The sequence below is a fragment of the Triturus cristatus genome, chromosome 7 (assembly GCF_964204655.1).
Source record: "Triturus cristatus chromosome 7, aTriCri1.1, whole genome shotgun sequence".
Taxonomy (NCBI): domain Eukaryota; kingdom Metazoa; phylum Chordata; class Amphibia; order Caudata; family Salamandridae; genus Triturus; species Triturus cristatus.
The window spans coordinates 555,929,208-555,941,518 of NC_140590.1; the positions used below are offsets into that span (position 1 = coordinate 555,929,208).

General features: G+C 40.8%; 1 protein-coding gene and 1 long non-coding RNA gene across 6 annotated transcripts in view; both read left to right on the top strand.

The window, feature by feature from the left end:
• The window catches only part of LOC146810098 (uncharacterized), a 44,395-nt gene extending 35,845 nt beyond the window's left edge, over nucleotides 1-8,550 (top strand). The window contains exons 2-3 of the long non-coding RNA XR_014966547.1: nucleotides 6,789-6,996; nucleotides 7,440-8,550. This is a non-coding gene — a long non-coding RNA (uncharacterized LOC146810098). The remainder of the gene's footprint in view (nucleotides 1-6,788; nucleotides 6,997-7,439) is intronic.
• The window catches only part of GGA3 (golgi associated, gamma adaptin ear containing, ARF binding protein 3), a 730,897-nt gene that overhangs the window by 113,401 nt on the left and 605,185 nt on the right, over nucleotides 1-12,311 (top strand). The gene's annotated exons all lie outside the window — the stretch shown is intronic.

Here is a 12,311-nt window from a genome sequence, read left to right on the forward strand (position 1 = left end):
ATAAACAACTGAAAAAAATTTACCGGCTAAAAGTTTTCAGTATTCACTCTAGACCCTTGAACACCAGTAAACTCTGGCAATGCCGGCTGCCCCATGCCAGGGGCAACCCAGAGGTCATCACTTTCAAGGGGAAGCCTTGCAGCCCCAGCCTGCAGCCCAGATGCCTCTTGCCGCACTATCGGCTCATCAGTCTCCTCCTCTAACACAGGCACTTCATCCGCACTAAGAGTATCTTCATCATCCGATGACTCCATACGGAGAGACCACTCACTGCCAGAATCGTCCCCTGCCTCCTCTCCCTCAGATGCAGAGTCAGTCTCTGAACCATGGTCGGAGGAAGACTCAAACAGCAAACCAACAACCTGCTGAACAGTAATCCTGCGGCTATCCATTATACTTACTAAGATAGAAGACTGCACAAACAAGTCAACAACAACCAACAATGTGCAAACCAAGTAAGTAAAGAAATGTGTACCTTTATCACAAAGATCAATGTACTCAAAAACTATAAAATTACAAGAGACAGCTGCACTCACCAGAAACCAACTCTGCAGTGACACAGCAAAAACCAACGATATCAAACTAGAAAGAAGAAAAAAAAACAAATTACTCACAAGACTACCAAATACACATCGAGCACCAATGCAAAAAGTTTTTGACACTCAAAAAACAAACATACTGCTATTATTACACCATTTGCAAAAAACATTCATGCAGAGAAATCAAACACATTTACATTGTACAAAAAAGAGTCTCTTACCGAACTACACAAACAGCAGAACCACCAGTAACAACACGGCAAACTGAGAAGAGCAAAAGCCTTCACCTAGAACAAAAAAGTAAAAAAAAAAACATTACTATTGCAATTCACAAAAAATATAACAATAAACATTACAACATGCTATGTTACTACCCAAATGGTCAATCGGGTTATGTGCCAGGTGGGGCAGAAAACAGCAGGAAAAAAAAAAGGCTACTCTGTCCCGGGGCGGGTGGGCCAAATACATATTATAAAAATTGCCCCCTGGAAGCGACACTTGCCAAAGGGGTCACTTCCATTTTTATTTACACTAATTCCCTGGTGTCTAGTGGGCTTTTCTGCCCCCCTGGGGGCAGAAAGGGACCGAAAGTGGACCGCTGCCCCCAGGGGGGCAGAAAAGTCTGAGCATAAATGATTCCCCCAGGGAAGCGACCCTTGCCCAAGGGGTCGCTTCCCATATCAAAAAACGACATCCCTGGTGTCTAGTGGGCTTTTCTGCCCCCCCTGGGGGCAGAAACGGACCGAAAGTGGACCGATCTGCTCCCAGGGGGGGCAGAAAAGTCTGTGCAAAAATTATTCCCCAAGGGAAGCGACCCTTGCCCAAGGGGTCGCTTCCCATATCAATAGAACGACATCCCTAGTGTCTAGTGGGCTTTTCTGACCCTCTGGGGGCAGAAACGGACCGAAAGTGGACCGATCTGCCCCCAGGGGGGGGCACAAAAGTCTGTGCAAGAATTATCCCCCAGGGAAGCGACCCTTGCCCAAGGGGTCGCTTCCCAAATGACTAAATAGACATCCCTGGGGTCTAGTGGGGCATCCCTGCTCCACGATCGCGACGCTGTGCGCGATCGTGGGACAGGAATGCCCAGCATTGAGACATCAGGGGAGAGGACATACTCTTTCCTCTCCCCCGATGCCTCAAGGCCTTGGAATTCCGCCCCCCCCCCCCCCCCGCCACACCGCAACAAAACACTCACCCTCCCCGTTGGACGCGCTGAAAGAAATGAATTCCAGCGCGTCCAACGCTTCCTGATGACGCCGGCGCGCGCGCTGTGCGCGCTGACGTCATCAGGAAGCGTGGGGGGGCTCGGGGGTGGCAGCGGAAACTCTTCCGCTGCCATCCCCCTCTGTGGGGGCACGATCGATGCCCCAGGGGGGGAGCGCCAGCGCTTCCCCCAGGGGCTGTGCTCATGACGGAGCGGTTCCGTCATGAGCACAGCTCAACCGATGCTCATGACGGAACCACTCCGTCATGAGCATCGAAGGGGTTAAAAAGGGTGGGGCTCAATGATGAACCCTTGGTTCCCCTCAAGGCAGTGTGAAATTGGGTGATTTTAATTCGGAAAGAGCTATGAACTGTTCTCGACAAGACAAAAATGATCCGACTAAGGTTAGAGCTTTTCCTTTTATGCCTATCCCGTCAAGGCATTTCAGTAGTTTTTTGTGATTAAGAGTACCGAATACAGCAGAGAGGTCAAGCAGCACAAGTGCTGCATTGCCTCCCGCATCAACCGTCTGCCTGATCTGTTCAGATGCCTAGATCAGTGCCAATTCCGTGCTATGGTGCTTCCTGAAGCCAAACTGGGTGGCATCCAGGAAAGAATGTTTCTCAATGTCGTAAGATATTACTGTATTCATGGCCTTCTCAACCATTTTAGCAGGCATAGTGAGTCTTGAGATCGAGCGATAGTGATCTTCATGTTTAAGTATTTACTCCCCCCTCACCGAGAGTGGTTGACTGGGAAATAGATTTGGATTGGTGCTGGCGAGCTGGACATACAATATATACAAGTAGAGGAAACGGGGAAAAAGTATTGGGAGATTGGCAGGCTTATCGGGGTCTGTAAAAAGGGACATTTAGTTACAGGAGGGAGAAATTGATATAACTTTGTTAAGATGATTCAGTCAGGTGCTCGTTAATTTGACCACTGTACTCATGACTTACTGGTTGATGATATACTGTGTGATGTGTCCTCCATGTACTGTTGACTGAACACTGAGAATTAAAAAGAAGTTAGCAAAAAACAATTTGCCCTATTTGCTCATATGAGGCCATCAGTGATTAGGCCCAGAATCTGTTAGTATTACATATAGTTTAGAAATTACTCCCTGGGAAACCCTTACTGGGGAGAATAGCTTCGCAAAAGCAGTTGTGTGTGTAAGAGCTGCCTTTCTTGGGATTGGCTGCATTACCAAATAGGTTTTCTGTGCATAATGTAGATGCTTCCTCATGTCCATCTGGAACTCTTTTTTTATATTGTGTGAACTATTTAATTGAGCCCCTTGAGAAAATATTAAACACCAATCTACAGCCCCCTGCTCACCATTTATCAAATGGTACAACATGTCGTGCTGGGGTAAATTCTGGTTTGCATAGATTTTTGTTCTCCGCTTTTTCCATAATAACTAAAAACTATGTAAAAATATACCAGTCCACAGATTTGGACCCAAAAATAAATAATAGCAGCTACGTAATCTCATGACACATTAAAGTTGTTGCTTTACAATTTTACCTTGTTATGCAGATCAAACTTGTTATTATCCAAGCATACCATATCTATGATGCTATGGTGAAGTAATTAACAAGTTGGCGAGTTCTGTAACAAGGTCACTTTTTGCGAGCAGTTGATGTCTTTACACAAAATATGAAATTTAGGACTGAATCTGTACCACCTAGACCTCAATCACGCAGGCCATTGTTGCATATTGTTCTATTCCATTTCACCCTATATATTCTGAGTGGCGTTCCTATCCTGAATCTGCGTTATAAAGTGAGTCGTACCTGAGGTTGTATCTAGTACAGGTATTGCTTGAAGTCAGTAGCAACTTTACAGAGTTGATAGTTAAATGGTAGCGAGCCATGTATAATCACACATATAACTTTACTAAACTTCTGGGCCCTGTAATCCTCAATAATTGCCATAGTGTTACCATTTACCAAGATAAGATAATCATATGGTTGACCTAGATCCACATTTTTGAGGATTTTCTTTACATGTTGTATCCATCTATTTGCAGCAGCCATTGGAATAAGGTATACGCCATCATGTGCTGGGTTAAAATGTATAGAGGTGAATGGGGAAGCTATGGTTGTGAGGCTAAATTTCTTCACCAGTTTGTCCCATATCTGAAATGTGATAGTGACTGGTGTACTGAGGTAAACATTACTGAGCCATGTGTCCTCTTGAAACTATATTAAGTCCAAGAACAACCTGCCTATCTCAGCCTAACGTATACAAACCTAAGTCAACTTTCCACCACTAATACTGTTCTCATTTGCACTGCGTGAAAGTAAAGTTTAAAGCCTGGAAGTGTGAGTTTGCTACATTCCCGACTACTCTGTATAAGCTTCCAATGAAGCTAGGTTGAAAGTTATTCCAGATGTAGTAGGCGATAGGCCTCCACAGTTGGTTAAAAGAAGATGTTCCTAGGTTTTACTGGCATTTCTTGGAAAAGATGTAGAACTCCAATGTTAATTTTTATATTGTTAATTCTCCCCAGTCAAGAAATATATGGGGACCTCAAGCGCTGCAGATTACCTGAGTTTCTGCTAAGAGAATCAGGTGTTTGGCTTTGTAGAGATCCTACACATATGTACAAATCTAACCTTAAGGTATTTTATGGAAGAGGGAGATACTGAAATACGAGTCTTGTAGATGCTCTGTCATTTTCTTTTGCAACACCAGATTTAGGATCTCCAGTTTCCTCATATTTATTCTGCAGCCAGCTACCACTTTGAATTGTCTAATTTGATATACCATTGCCGAAAGGGAGGGTTTTTCATTTCTCAGAGTTAGGATAATGTTTGCTTCAAAAGCGCTATTTGATTCCCTTATGGACAACAATTAACGCCCCTTTATCACACTGTTTTTTAAAAATATTTGTTCATTATTGTAAATGGGGAAACAACACAGTGTTGCACATCACATATTGTTTGCGTATCATTACAAAGGTGCAAAATACATCTACACTGCCTCCACCCCACTCTCCCTCACTTTAACACCCTCCTATGTGTAGATTTTTTAACATGTCAAATGAATGTTTCAGTACTTAAGATGAAAAGTAGTGGCGATGATGGCCTCCCTGACAAATACCCCTGTGCAAATCAAACAGCCAGGATTTCTGTCCATTCAGCTTAGCCTTAAGGGCCCCATTACGATGGCAGTGGGACCGCCAACGCCAGGCTGTCAGTGGCGTTCACACCGCCATCGGATCCTGCAGGACCGCCCGCCGCATTATGATGGTGGGTGAATGGAGGGTGGGCGGAGAGACTGACCCCCACGCTTCTGATGGGATCAAGTAGCCTGTCGGACCATCGGAGGGACTGCAATCCCTACAACAGTGGCAGTGCCTGCTCAGGCACCGCCGTAGGGATTACAGTGTTCCTTTTTGCCAGAAAGTGACTCGGGGGCCCTTGGGGGGCCCCCTTCTCCCCTGGCCCTCTGATATGGGGGGCACTTATGGTGCTCCCTACATATCCCTGACCTTTTTGCCTGCCACATAGTGCATGGTTATGTCAGATGTGTATGTTTTGTAGTGCAGCGTGTGCTGCAGCTCACTGCCCACGCCGCAATACAAAATATACACATTGCGACCGCCTTGAAGGCTCCTAGTCGGGCATTCCTGCTTCCGTAATGAGGTCCTAAGAGTGGGGCAGGAGAATAATTATATATCAATATTGATACCTATTGTGGGTTTATTCCAACGTAATGCAGAAATTGCAGTCTACCTTTGTAAAGGCTTTTTCAGCATTTCCTAAATGCTAACCATGCTGGTATGTGCTACCAGGCGGCTTATCAATCTAATATCATCATGTATCGGTCCATCTCTTATGAAGCTGGACTGACCCAAGTAATCTATTGGCTACAATTCTTGAGAAAAGATTTGCATCAATCTTGAGGAGGGCAATAGGCCTATGTGCGAAACTGGAAGACTTTACCAGGCTTGCGAAGAACTATTACAGTAGCTTTTCTCATAGGTGGTGTCACCATATGTCTTTCTCTATAAACGTGTTGTATAGTTTATCCTCTTTTGGGGTCAGTTGAGACATAAAAGTTTTTATAAAATTCACCCATATATCAATTGGGTCCAGGTCCTTTGGCGGACTTTATTATTTTTATAATCCCTTTCTGATCGTCTTCTGTGATAGGGCCTTGCAGGCTTTCTCTCTATTCTCTAGTTACCTTAGCTAAGTTGGTTTTAAAAACATACGCTTCCGGCTGTTTATGAGAGCAATTACCTACAGCATATAATAAGCTATAATATTTCCGAATTCTGTTCACTTTATCTCCTTCTCCCAGTAAAATGTCTCCTGTTTTAGGACGTTTCTCTTTTATATATTCCTTTTCATTTTGTTTTCTCAGTTGGCGAGATAAGTGTGTGCGTGCTTTATTGCTAACCTTGTGTAGGAGTGACATTTTAAAAGAAGCATTGTAAATTCTGTTATAATAATTTTTAGCTGGCCTCCGAGTTGTGTTGTCTTTCTAAGAAGCCTACGACACTGTGTTTGTTTATATTCTGTTTCCACCTCAATTCCATTTCAAGCCTCTTTCTTTCTAGAGCTCTGATCCTAGGTTACTCAGCCATTAGTGCAATGCATTTGCCTTAAATGCGTACCAGGCTTCTGAGAATGACACCACAGCACCTTAATTGAAGTCAAAGTATTCTTGGATTTGCTGAGTAATGGCCAGATGTACAAAGATATCATGTATTATTAAGGAATCGTAAAGTGTTATGTATCAGTGAAGGGTTCTTTAATGATTTCTTAATATTGGTCTTTCAAAATACTGATTTGGAATTTAAGATTCGTTATGATGTTATTTGCTTCCACCTTTACTGGGTATCAAAGGTGAACAACGAAGAGGTGGAAAGAATGCCTGAATCTTTGGAGAAAGAAAATGTCAATCAGACTCCAACTTCTGAACATGACAGCAGCAGGAAGAGAAAAAGATAGTTTACTGAACACTAGTTCAGATGTGTGTTCTGGATCATGAGCAATTATTTGGAAAATCCTCCCTGTCATTCCCAGGTACAACAAAGATGAGGATTTGGACCCAAATCCAGAACAGAGTTAACGCAGTCTATATTGCTGTCAGAAGTTTTGAGGAAATAGGAAAACACTAGTGCAATGTGCAGAAAGATTGTCTTTACGGAGATGGCAAGATACAGCAACTGCAGAAAGAAGCACAGCACCTCCACCAACAACAGTAGAGGAACTAATTGAGTCCACATTTCAGGTACTAATTACCCTGGGAGTTGCAGCAATTGATACCAAGTTGCCTGTATCCATTGTGTCAGGTATGACTTGAAAAGGTATCAATACATTGTATTATTAAATATTTATTTATTGTTTCCTTAATTACATATATTTATACACATTGAACATTTTTACTTTACACTGAAACACACATTGCAATTCAGTATTGTTACCCAATTGCTGTTTGGCTTTCCTAAAATTCTAAATGCCAATTTTCTGTTGCAAAGGCTCCCATCTGACCTTTGCAAACACAAAATTGCTTTGTTCATTAGCCACTCTATACTTTACTTCTGAGACAGTGAGTCAATACAATGTTACTTTTAAATTACAAAATTATACAGTGAAGTGAAGATTGAATGACTTATGGAGTGTGATAAAATTATTTTAATTCCATTAAATTAATATTATTGTAATTACTTATAGGTACAACCACTTCATGTTCACCTCAAGGAATAGCAGAAGAGGAGGGAAAAATGGCTGGGCCAAGTAATTTGGACAACACTATTATAAGTATATCTACCAACATCTTCGGATCCAGTTATATCAACTACTCCATTAATAGTCATTATATCTGCAATTACAACATCAACATCATCCTCAAGCTATGCAGTGACACAAGATATTCTTACTCCTGTCATGACTGTCCAAAAACAACGTACTTCTTTCAGAAGTACAAAAACATCTACCTCACCAACCACTCTAATAGGAATAGCTACTACTTCTCGTGTTGGACACTTGAAACAGACTGGTAACGTTAGAAGCGTATCTAGGTGTAGCACTACAAGAAATAAAAGTTTGGTACTGAGAAAAAAGCAATTTAAAGGAGTGTTAAAAATATTTTTTTTTAAAACCTATGAAGATGCATTATATACATTATGAAGTCATATTTTTTCCAAAATGACTATCTTTTCATCTGTCACTTCAAAGTATATTTTGATAATGGTTAATTAAAAAAATATGAATAAACATTATGCTTGAATTGAGCTCTACGAATGTTGCTTGTGTCTCTGTAAAAAAAAATCTTTTTTGTATGATAGTGATAATTGCCCCAATATGAACTATATCTATTTCATATAATTTATTTTTACATGTTTACACAATCACAGAATTATCAGAAATAATATCTAATCATAGGATATTCCATATACGATTATGCGTTTCAAATTTATTTGAAAATCTAGGAAAATATAAACACATTTTATTGGCATTTATATTAATATTGCATATGTTGTTAATATAAATTATAATGAAATGTATTTATATTTTTTACACATTGTTTTTATATTTTAATATTGTATAAATGTATCTATACTTTGTGTGTATATATGTGTATATATATATATTTGTGTGTGGAGATATATATATATATATATATATATATATATATATATGTTTTCTGTCTATGGAAAAAAAAGTGCACTCACCCTTTATAAATTGTGGAAATGGAGACAATGGTCATGTGACCAAGACCACGGACGTGGTCGAAACGCGTCGTCCTCTTCTGTCTGCTGAAGAATAAAACTGCTACACTGATCGAGTGGGCTCGTGTGGATTCTTTCCTTGACTGTAATCGACATTTTCGAAAATATATATATATATGTATGTATTATTTTTTTAAAACATTTTTTAATACTTTTCATTCAAAATAATATGGTTAAGATCATTTAAAGTAATTTGTAATCATTTCTTCAAAGTGTTTATTTTTTTATCTCTGTGATGCATTCCATGGTATTTAACGAGTGCAAAATGCTGTTTCTTATAATAGTCGGTATTAAGAAATGCATTTTGCATATCATTACTGATTTTGTATTTCTGTTTTCTGTGTTGAAATTCGGTAAAATCATTCTGTAAATAGTGATTCGTTATTTAGTCAGTTTGGTGTGAAAAATTAAGTAATTCCTATTTTAACACCCTTAGTACATTGCAAACAACACTTTTGCCAGTTATAAACCCATTTGTGAATGATCAACGATTCAGTAACCTTTCATATATCTGGCTCTAATTTCTTTTTGAGTATCCTATCTGAAATAAAAGCAGTATAGAGATGCTATATTTGAGGTCGTATCTGATGGAACCCTGTCTTCAGGTTCAGCGAGATTTGGGCAAGATTATACATTTTTAGGAGACCTATCTCTACCTCCCTGACCAAAGAAACCAAGCTGTTACAGACCAGTATATAATCTATTTGGGAAAGTGATCTGTGGACACGGGAGAAATAGGTATATTCTTTTGCTTCAAAATTATTTTCCCACCACATGGTTCATCTCACAGACCCAGGTGCTGTAGGCCTTGCCACTTAAGAAGGCATTTGCTGTATGTGCTTTGCTCTTTTATGTATGCTGTTCCATACTGCATTGAGGTCACCAGTTAGTGTAATATTTTCTGTCGTAAATTCAGCATGGGCCATGAGAAACTCCTGTAGACATACATTTTGTGCCATGTTTGGCAGAATAATGGTCACTTAGGTCTTAAACTTAACCTCTACCGTGCTCCTCAGAAGCAAATATCTGCCTACTTTCTCTTTCTTACTCTCAGAAATGTGGAATTGGAGACTTCTGCATAGAAAGATTCCAACCCCATTGTGTTAAGTATGGGAAGATGGATAAAAAACAGTAGGGTATTTCTTATTTCTCATTCTGGTCTGATAATGTCTGGGCTAGAGTTTCACATGCATTCTTAAATTGATATGCATTTGAAGGGGGCACTAAAGCCCTTCACATTAAGTAATATGTCTCTAACCATTATTATCTGTCCATGTTAAGCTTCCTGTTGTCTTTCCTATTCCTCCTACAACCGGACCATGAGGAGTATTTACACCGGTGTACTTAATGTGGGTGAAGGTGTACAATTCCCTTGGAACACAGATCCCCCTTCTCCATCCTATCTTATATAAGGAAAACCAAGAATAAAACATCCATTCCATATTTCACTTAACACTAATGGTGCTCTTTCATGAACTATTCACAGATATACGGGTGATAATCTCCTCCCTAAGCAGGTAAGCTCTTACGTACTGGTAACTTCTGCTTGTATGTACCATGATGTGGATGGGATGTGGATGCTTATTGCCATTAGATGTTCTCCTTGCATCCTGTAGAACTAATTAGAATATCCATTACATCTTAACTTTTGTAACCTCCAACCGAACACTCTAGGTCGAGCCGCCTTACCAACATTAGACTCCTAGCTTAAATTTTTGTCAGACCATAAATCTGATCTCAAATTTAAAAGTGTCTAATAATTTAGAATTGTCTTGCCTTCATATCAGTCCTTCCCAGCTGCCTTTGTCTTGTCTACTCCTTTGGAGGCTCGTGTCATGTGCCTTCTTGGTCTCTATCATCTTTCATCTTGACCCAGATTTATTCTCTGGCTCAGGAGACTGTATTACACATTCCTTCTTGATACATTTCGTCCTACAATGTGATATGTTGTATTTTGGCTGATTCAGCCCTATCTATAAAATGATGGGGTTCTCCATTTCAAAGGCTGTTCCAAAGGGAAACATCTGCATATTTCTGACTCCCTCTTACCTGAGTTTGTCAGTAAGAGGTTTAAACTTGAGCCATCTTTGTATGGTGCCAGTGGAGATATTGTGGAACAATGTGAAATTCAAATCTTAGAAGGTGACTTCTCCCTCCTGTCCTCTCTATTGTGAGTACTTCTTTCATAGTAAAGTAGTGACATTTTCCGAAATTTTTGATCGTTGGAAGGGCGTTTTTGTCATTCTCTATGCATTTCATTTGGTGTGACCTGTGATCATTATTGACCTACTAATGTAGAGAGCTGTCACCACAACAGAAGTTTACAAGAATCGTCACTTCTGCCCCTTTCTTCAGCCTCTAATCCATATAGTTTTTCCGCGTGGTCGTTTTTTGTATCTCATAATGGCAAATTCATCTGTTGTCTTTAGATCTGCCAGTGTTTCCTCACTGCCATTTTTGACAGTCTCCGTGTTATCTGGCTTCCAGTTTCTTTACTCTGCCACCAACATATTCAGCGTCGGTTTTAAGATTCTCCTTCTTTGCACCAAGGTTCGATCTCACTTCTTGTACGCTTTTACTATTTACGCTGCTTGGGTGTCATTCGTGCAACTTCAGCCAAGTGTTTTGTCAGCTTTTCACCGATCAATAACCCAGCCCCCTTAAAGTCTTTGATTATCAAGAGCATTTTTGAATATGGGGGCCCTGTTTAGCCATTTCAATCCTCCTTTGTACACGTCCTGTTTGCTCATCTCTTTAATTGTGGTTTATTATTTCCGGAGGAATAAAACAATGGTTTGGTTTCGTGGCTGTTTATCACGTAGACCGTTTTCTTATATGTAACTCAGATCAGTCTGACTATGTTGCCCCTTGGTCCAAGCCTCTGCACTTTACCTCCTATAGGGTGCTCATTCCTCACACCCTTTTCTTTGCCTGCCTTCGTTTTCGCTCCCTGAGAGTTTGTAATCTTGATGATCTTCATGGGGACTCCCCTGTGTCTGCTTTCCCTTTCAAGTGAACTTGTCGTTCAAACTGGCAATATCCCTGTTGCTGCAGCGGGAGATCTCCCTCAGGTGAACACTTTGCTTCCTCCATCTCACATATCGTTGCTGTTTCCCTCTTTTCGCTCCTATGACACATGGCCTCCTCATATTGAGGACACATGCCTCACTAGCATCAAAGCTGAGACACTGTCTTCTGGCAGTGGGGGCTTTCACCATCTCTGCTAGGCGACGCCATGGTCCCCCCGACTCCTCCTGCACTGCAGACACTGCATCTCTCACCGGGCAGTTGGGGGGCAGGGCAGCTACTCACAGTAGTAGCTGAGAGTGCTCTGCCCCACTCTGCTGATTGTTAACCTTTTGTGCTGGGGTCTCATTGGGTGCCCCCTCTGCTTCTGCATCAAGGCAACCGTAGCAGTGCTGTAATATAGCTGGGGTGGGAGCCAGCCAGAGGAATCTTCACTTTTCACAGGTTGAGTCCGTAGCCAGATTATATGGTGTCCTGCTAGTACGGTGCCATGCCAAAATATCTATTCTTGATTGTCAAAAGGAAAATAAACCTCTTCACCTCAGCTACAAGTAAATAATGATATGGTGGACACTTCAGCATATGTGATGAGTAGTTAATTTTGTGTGAGAAGACATACTTGGCTGCGTACGTTCTTGTTGCAAAATTACAGTACCCGATACATTTTGCACTAAACTTTTTCCCCCTACCATTTTTTTTTTTTTTTTTTACATTAAATAGATTTTCATTTGCTTATTCCTATATTGAAAGAAGTTCATTTCTTTGTGTGTCTATATCCCATGTGAAG